Genomic DNA, 9,520 nt, shown 5'->3' with positions numbered 1-9,520 from the left:
TGCATACCCTTTGATCCAGCAATACCACTACTAGGTCTGTATCCCAAAGAGGTTATTAAAAAAAGGGAAAGGGGCCTACATGTGCAAAAATATTTATAGCAGCTTTTTTCTGTGGTAGCAAAATATGAGAAACTGAGGAGGTGCCTGTCAACTGGGGAATGACTGAATAAGCTGTGGTATATGAATGTAATGGAATACTATTGTGCAATAAGAAATGATGAACAGGTAGATTTCAGAAAAACCTGGAAAGGCTTGTATGAACTGATGCAAAGTGAAATGAGCAGAACCAGGAAAAATGATGTACACAGTATCAGCAACATTGTGTGATGATCAACTACAAATGACTTAGCTTTTCTTAGCAACACAATGATCCAAGACAAATAAAAGGACTCATGACGGAAAATGGTATCCACAGACAGATAAAGAACTGGTGAAATCTGAATTCAGATTGAAGCATATTTTTTCACTTACTTTATTCTTCTCCATGTTTTTTTTTTCTTTTTGATCTGTTTCTTCTCTCACAGCTGTGACTAATATGGAAATATGGTTTACAGGATAGCACATGTATAACATATCAAGTTTTAGAAAAAGGGGGAGGGGAGGGAGAAAAATTTGGAATTCAAAATCTTGAAAAAATGAATGATAAAAGCTGTCTCAATGTGTAATTGAAAAAAAATACTATTTTAAAAAAGAAAGAAATGACAAGCAGGATGCTTTCAGGAAAGCCTGGAAAGACTTACATGAACTGATTCAAAGCAAAGCAAGCAGAACCAGGAGAATGCTGTCCACAGTATCAGTAATATCAACTGTGAATGACTTAGTTATTCTGAACAACAAAATGATTTGAAACAATTTCAAATGATCTATGATGAAAAATGCTATCAATCTCCAGAGAAAGAACTGACAGAATATGAATGCAGATCAAAGTATCATTTTTTTTTTAACTTTTTTATGTTTCTTGGGTTTGGGGTCTTTTTTTGTTTGTGTTTTCTTTCACAACATGGCTAATATGGAAATATGTTTTGTATAACTGTTTTGAAGAGAGAGATGGGAGAGCTGGTTCAAAATGTGAATGGATTCACTTAGACTTTTTCTGTAGCCATTGGGAGCTTTATTAACGCAAAAGTATAGAGCCTGAGATTTAGCAAGGAGATAAACAAAGGCAGTAATATAGGAAAAGGACCAGACTTATATAGGATGATTTTAGGGTTTCCTTGTGGAAGTTGGACATCTAGAGTAAATCTTGCAAGATAAAGAAATCTTGCAAGGTAAAGGAACTGGGTGAGGACTATGAATGACACAAGATAAGGAAAACCCATTCCCTTGGATGAGGGGTGGGGACAGGGAATTTTATGGTCCAGGGTAAGGGGAAGTTTTGTGGTAAGGGGAGACTTTAGGGTACCAAGGGCTTCACAAAGTCAATCAATATTATTTTAACTTTTAGAGCACTGTTTCTATCCACATCAACTGTACATTTGTGCTTTATATTAAATTGCTTGCTGTCTCAAGTAAGGGGAAAGGGAGAGAGTCTAGAACTCAACTTTTTAAAAAATAATGTTAAAATTATTTTATATGTAATTGGAAAAATAAAATATATTTTTAAAAAATCAATAAACAAATATAAATGAAAATGAGCTATAAAGTTTACATCTAGTAGATCCCATTAGAGATCCAGAAGTATAGAATGTTAGCAGCTGGGGTCAAGGACCAACAAGAGACAAGATGATAAGTGTATAAGCCACCCCATGCACCAAGAGAGTGGGTCAAAAGGATCAGAAAGAACATACAGTCTCTAAAATACCCCCATCCTCACCTGGATTAAAATCTGGACCCTAGAAACTTTGAACTTGGCTTGTGATGGTTGCTTTACTCCTGTATTCATTGACAAACAATCCACGTTTTTTTTTTATCATAATACGCACATACATGTATATGTATACACACATATATACGTATACATATATATGTATGTTTGTATATATACATATATGCCACATTTTCCCATTGTAAGTAATGCTAACTTTTATTTTTAGATACATACTTTTTATTGCATGAAAAATGTCTTTTCAACACCTATGTCTTGCAGGTTTTTTGGCATGAATGTTGTGCTTTGTGAACAGTCTTCTCTAATTCTATTGATGTAATTAAATGATTTGGGGTATTTTTATTTTTAATATAATTATTTTAATTATTTTCCTGTTATTCTTAGTATTGGACCATCCTTGCATACCTGGAATAATTCCAATTTGATCATAATGGATAATTTTTGGCCATATTACTAATCTTTTAGCCTGGATTTTAATTTGTTTTGTCTTATTTTACCATATCCAGAATTCTACCTGGCATCCCATCCATCTCCAAACCCTAGACACCTTTGTCTTTCTCTCCCCATGCCCTTTTCAGATCTCTTTTATGTATTGTTTTTCCCTTTTGGATTCAAGCTCCTTGAGGGCAGGGACTGTCTTGCTTGTCGGTATTTGTATCCTAGTTTAGCAAATGCATGAACTATCTGTCACTCATTGTTGTCTATATTGCTGTAAAGTTTTTGACAGGATTCTATTTTTAAAATTTTTGTCAATTTTCATCAGTAATAATATTAGTCTATAGTTTTCTTTTTTTGCTGGGTTACAAATGACAGAGGAGATCCTATATTGAGTTAAACTAAATCATTTCTTTAATCTTCTGATAGATTTCTTTCTCACATCCTTTGTTGGTATGATGTTTTTCTTTGTGTGGGTATTTAAGGAATAATTATAGAGATTTCTTGAGATTGTTGTGGTCATTTGTCCATCTTTCTCAGAGAGGACCAATGACATTGGAAAGGTGATGTCTTGACTTGCATGTGAATTGGTATTAGTGTGACAAGCAAGCAAAGTAGGATCTTTTGCTGTTTTTCTTTTAGTATAATCAAGTGCCTCTGATTGAATCTTGCCTTTATCAACCAAGAGTCTTTATTAGGAGTAAAGTACAGAAACAAGAGTTTCTTTAACTAGAAACAGTATATATATATATATATATATATATATATATATATATATATATATATATATATATATATATATATATATATATGTTTGTACTGTTAATTATTTTAAAGTGATTAAAGATCTTCCCCACCCATTAATGGGTCTTCCCATTATGGGGAGTTTGATTGGGAAAGATTTGTGGGAAAGCCCACACCTTTTTAAAGTTTCTAATGAGGCACTTGTTCTCCAGGGTTGTGATGCCCTCTGGCTCTAAAAAATGTATTAATACTCTGAGGGTGAGATTTTTACTCTGAGGCTTACTGAATGTTTCTTTGGTCAGATGAGACTGGGCAGCTGCTGGTGCTTCCTTCTCTGGTAACTATGTATGTATGGTCAGACAGTTATCTGCGGATCTGTGATGTATATCAGACAGTTGGAAGCCTATCTGTTGATTTTGATTTCTCTGTATTTTCTCTGAAGTTCAGGGTGCTGACTCTTTTGCCCCTGATCTAAGAGAATGATACACGTGCTTGATTATAATGATTGTTGACTCCTCAAAAGTTGCCTTTCCTTTTAAAAAACAGATCAAAGAACCTGTGCAGCAGGCCCTCCTGCATATGCCAGGGTTCTTGCTGTTGCAATATTTAAGTGGAGTTATATAAAGTCATCAGCTTTGCTCTCTCTTCCAGAATCATGAGTACAGTGGCAAGACAAAAGTCAAGATGACTGACGATGGCTTCTCTTGGGATTATATAACCTACATAACCACATTCTCTCATTTTAGGTTACATTCATTTGTCCCAAGCCAAAGGACAGAGCAAGTTGTTGTTGCTGTTGTAGCTGCTACTCTTACAAGCTCCCTAAGAGGTCTTCTGTAGGTTGTCTCATCAGATATCATGAATAAAACCAAGAGACTCAGTGTTAGGGTTTGGGTGGTACCTTATAAACCTAGAAACTGGAAATATCATCTAGACAGAAGGTGGCAAAAGGCAAAGATTGTCTTAAACAAAGATAATTGAAGGTGGGAAGCTGGTCAAGGTCGAGGCAGAGCTAGCAAAGTGATGGATCAAGACAAAGGAAGTTAGATGCGCTTTGATGTCTCTGTTCCCTCCAGAAGCCCTGTCTTCAAGTGCCAGAGGGTAAAGATGAAAGGAAGAAAGTCAAATGGGGTTATATAGGGTTATGCAACAGGTATTGTACAACCTCTAGATACTTTGGCTGGCTTTTGACCCCCCTATTGCTATTTTGACACTTGTCTTAGATGAAAACCACAGTGAAGTTTGCCGAACTATAGAGCAGCATGCCTGCTCCTGCTAACTAACTAGCCTCACCCAAGTATAATTTTCTGTAGTGCCAAGAGTCCTACAACTTGTCAGCGTGAGAGGATATACTTTAATCCCTCTGACACTTTGGAATCATGTTATTTTGAATAACAGCCATATGATTCTAGTCCAAACTATCTAGGCTGAGTCCTCAATCCCGTACCTGTGTAGCTCTCAATGGAGCTGGGCAGCTTCAAGAAATCGGAGGCATGATTTATACATACATTGTATTCTTTATACATAGTATTCTAAAAGCAAAACTGGTTTTAGAGTTAAGGGATCTGAGTCTGAATCCCAGTTCTGCTAGTAACTATGCTCCTCTATAAAATAAAGAAGCTAAACTGAATGACCTCTAAAGTCTCCACGAGCTTGAAACATTCAGGTTCCCAAGTTTGCTTTTGATGCTCTTTTAATGTTTCTTATGTGACCCATAAACCTTTTTATAAAGTCAAGGAGCTGGAAGGGACCATAATATCATCTACAGTTGAAGAAACTGAAGCATAGAGAGGTAAGATAATTTGTCCAAGGTCACACAACTAATGACTGATCAAGGAAAGGTTCTTTTTCCTACTCTTGTCCCAAACTTTTTTCCTTTATGTTACATTAGGATGCAGCATCTTTACCATAGGTACCTGCTACCTATTTTGATCCCCTACTGAAGAGCTTATTCTGCCTCTGGTCTCTTTGGGCTACATACTATGCTTCATGTCCTTTTTACCAACATCCCTGCCCCTTTTCCAAAGGTACCTATGATGGGCTCCATTCCTGTATCAGTTCTTGAGTAATTCAAATAAATCCTTGTTGTTCAGTCATTTTTCAGTCATGTCCAATTCTGTATGACCCCATTTAGGATTTTCTTGACAAAGACACTGGAGTGCTTTGCCATTCCCTTCTCCAGTGCATTTTACAGATGAGGAAACTGAGGCAAACAAGGCTAAGTGGCTTGCCCAGTGTCATACAGCTAGTAAATATCTAAGGCCAAATTGGCCTAACTCCAAGCCCAGTACTCCACCCACTGCACTGTCTATATTTTGGTAATGCTTGTTAACTTTTACCCTAGCTTGTATCAGTGAATCAGTTCTATCAGGGTTTAAACAGAATAAGGACAAGCTAACTCTTAGTAGATGTCAATATTCTAGGTTCCCATAAAGTAAAACTATGGGTGAATGGAAAATTCCATGATCTTAAAGCTTTCCAAAGTGCAGAAGATGTACTTGTTGCTTATATCTATGCAAAGAAGAGCATGAATGGGAAAGAACATTTTTCTGGCTCATTCAGTTATCTCATTATACCCTACTTTAATTTATTGATGGATGGACATGATGACATCAATGTGACTACATTTTCTCCTGGTGCATGTCACAATCCATCCATTCTTTCTCCTCTGATTTTGTCCATGTCCTACCATAAATACCTCACAGAGGAGCCAGCCAATTTTCCAGGGGTCTTCCTCTAAATGTCTTGATATTACATAGATACCAATGGAGCACATGGGCTCCCCATCAGTTATCCTTTGTTCCCACAACATTGCCAGTCCACCTTTTCCAATCAAACTTCTTTGCTAATATCCTTTAAGCAACTTCTCTTCTACAATTCTTCATTGATAATAAGTTGTTTCCTATCACACTCAACAAGAACCTTACCTTTATCACCTTCTGGTGACCCTGAACTTTAATTATTCAGAGACTGTGATATCCCTTGACTCGCAGATATACTTCAAATGAGAAAAATCATTTCAGAATAATAGGACAGCAAAGCTATTGCTACATAATTGTAAAACTCATCCTGAAGGAGCAGACTTAGTACTTGGGAATCTTTTTATTCTCTCCCTTCAATACTGATAAGGATCTTATTTAAAACATGGAATGTCGTTACAGAAAAGATTTCAGGAAAAAGTTGATTCATTCTGTAGGTACTGCTGAGGATAAAATAAAATTTTTCATGTCTTTCTGGTGTCCAGAATTCTATCTGAAGGCAATAATTGATGCAAATTTGGAGAAAATTGCAGTCTGGTGTCACCTAGGAAGAATTGTCTTTTCATGTTCTGCTGCTGGAGAATTTTCATGCTTTGGAATAAACACCCTAGCCCCACCCTAGCACAGATCAGTAGTTAAGGGTGGCAATATGATAAGGTTCTACTTCTTCTACTATCATTTCCTTTCCTCCCATATCATCCTTCCCTTCAGTACTGCCAATGACCCCACACTGGGATGATGTGAGAAGTATGGTCCAAGGGACCTGGGGAGTGATGGTGGTGGCAAAGGCTAGAAAAGCAGGAATTCTCAGCAATGCCAGAATCTGAAGAGGCAAGAAGAAGGAGGGAATAGAAAAGGGAAATCTAGAGAATTATGAGAGGAGGAGAAGGAATTCTTTTCTACCACTGGGCTGGTGTATATAAGTTGGGTATTATTCTAACTTAACCCAACTTACACCATTATAATGCCATTTCAAATTTATTAATTTGATAATTTGCTAAAGAAGCAATTAGAATTCAGACTTCAGTCAAGATAATATAGTAAATACATTTTTATATGTGCATGCACTTCAAAAAATTCTCTCAGAAATATCATTTCACTAACACCAGTCAGGTTCTTATCACTTCAATGTCTATAAGTGGAATTCATTAAATTTTTATTTGGTCTCCAAATGCTTTGGTGAGGTAGGGAGGGACCAAGTATTATTTTCCTTCTACCCTTAGGGGAATTGAGGACCAAAACCCTGAAGAACTCCTCCAAGGACCCCCAGGGTTCTAGAAGCAGAGGTAAGAATGGAATCAACGGTCCAGGACTGCCTCTTTATAATGTGCCAGGGTGCCTTAGAACATTAAAGAATATTTGACAATTGTTATATTCCAGTACCTTGGGTGAGAGAGGATCCAGAATTATTGTTAGGGCCTTAACCAGAGCCACAACCAAATTATTAGCCTCCTAGAGAGTGACAGTCTATAGCACTTCTGAAACTATAAAAGACATTTATTTTAATGTAACATAGAAAAAATGGATTTGGATCCCAGAAATCTCACTTTTTAAAAATAAAATTTCAGCTTAGCAAGAAAAATATAGTGCTGGGACAAGTCTTAGAGTTGGTCAGGATCATCAGCATTGCTTCTTACCAAATATTTTCTTTTTCAAATTCAAATATATGGATGGTCAGGAATAAAAAGAGTTCTTAAATATTCAGAAGGTTTGTATCATATTTGCTATTGGATAAGATCTCAATCTCATCCTTTTGGCATATAGGGATCAACACAGGCATAAAGGATGGGTACTGAGATGCTCAACTGGCCAACAGAGATGCATTACTCAGTTTTCAAAGTCAGCCTGATTAATTTTAGCCTTTCCATGCTTGCCAAATCACATAATCTCAGAGTTGGAAGGGATGTCAGTAGCCACTGAATCCAACCCATGGCTGAATAAGAATTCCTTCTACAAATCTGATAAAAGGTTAGCCATCATTCAGTTGAAGACCTCCAGTAAATGGGAACTCACTCCCTCCCAAAGTAATCTGTTACAAGCCTGAATAGTTCTTATTATTAGAAGTTTTTCATTATATCATCTGAATCAGGCTCTTTGTAACTATAGGCCTGCCCTCTGGGATCAAATGGAAGAAAACTAAACCCTGTTCCACATGGCACCACTTCAGATACCTGAACATAGATGCCATGTCTCCTTTGAATCTTCAAACATCTTCATTTTTTCCATTGATACTCATATGGCCTTCACCATCATGGTTGCTCCCCAGCTTTCATCTCACAAGGACTTTGAGGGTGGTAGGAATGGATAGGAGTCACTAACATAACCCTTCTCCATGGACAGTCAAAAAGAGAGGGACTTAAAGGAGTAACATTTGGCAACACCTGCTCCCCGCTTGCTCCATGCCTCCCTCAACCTTTGTCTCACTCAGTCAACAGTCATTCACTTGTTCCCCAAGGATCTTTTCAGTGGAGTGATTAGTAAATTCTCTCATATTAAAAGCTGGCCTCCTTTGGGTCAGATGTGTTGCCTAAGCTGACACATTGGTGGTTGAAGGATTTAATCTCTCTCTTTTTTCTTTTCCTATCACCAAAGTCCTGGCCTGGGAGGACCAAATTAAGCAAGGAGCCTTGATCTAGCTTTGAGAAAGAAGCATATCTAAACTAGAGAATAGAAAGTAGCTCCAGATTCTTCCCAGTAAGGAACCAGATTATCTAGAGCTATCTAGAATCAACATGGAGTAGAGAATGAGAGAACAGAAAGGGTTTAGGACTCATGAGATGGGCTCTGTCCCTGAAAAGCTGAAGGATGGGTGGGGATGTTCACCATGTAATATTCCTCACATTAACTTATATGAAAAAACTCAGAAATGACTTTTCTCTAATTAACTGTTGGCATCCATTGGCATAGCAATGGTATCCTCCAGGCACAGGGGCTTATGTTTTAATGTCTCATCTTTCTAAATATGTTCTACACTGTCAAATGTCTATTATTCTTAGAGATTTATGACTCTGTTAAAGACCTCAACAAGGTCCAAAAAGAAAAAAAAAATGAGTACACATTCCAAAGCCCTTATTAATCCTGTTACAGGATTTAATGAAACATTGGGCCATAATATTTGTATTTGTTATGGTTGCTATGTTGCTAAGCTATGTACCTCATCATACACTGCCTCCTAGCAGAATCTTGATATCTGATAGTGTGAACAAGAAAGTTTGCTTCTCTGAATTTGCCAATTTTTTCTATACTTTGAGGACTAAGAAGAGGGAGGCATTTATTTTCTTCCCATGAAGTGGGGGCTTTTCCTTGGCAACAAAAAATACATGTCAGTGTGTTAGAACAAACAGCTTAATGTGGTCTTATCCTTGACATCCCTCACATTTGTTCAGGATCATTGTGAGCATTTAGACTAAACAAGTTGAAAAAATACCTAGGAACAACTATCATAAAAGCTTCTTCAAGAGCTTTAAAATGACCTTCAATCAGCATGAAAGGTCATCAGAATAATTATTCATTGGCATATCCATCTAACAGGTGAAATACCTGTCTTCCATGGTGTAACAGAAGGAGCCTGGATTTTGATTCAGAAGGCTCAGGTTGAAGTATCAGCTATGACAATTATCAGCTCTGTAAATGTGAGCAACTCAACTTCCCTGTACCTGTTTCTTAGGGATAATAATACTTGCTCTACCTACCTCACAGCATTGTTGGGAAGGAACAGCCTTGTAAATCTTGAGGCACTATAGACATGTGAGTTCAT

This window comes from Notamacropus eugenii, chromosome 1, assembly GCF_028372415.1.
Source record: "Notamacropus eugenii isolate mMacEug1 chromosome 1, mMacEug1.pri_v2, whole genome shotgun sequence".
Taxonomy (NCBI): domain Eukaryota; kingdom Metazoa; phylum Chordata; class Mammalia; order Diprotodontia; family Macropodidae; genus Notamacropus; species Notamacropus eugenii.
The sequence above is the reverse complement of the archived record's forward strand: the minus strand, read 5'-3'. Positions refer to the sequence as shown.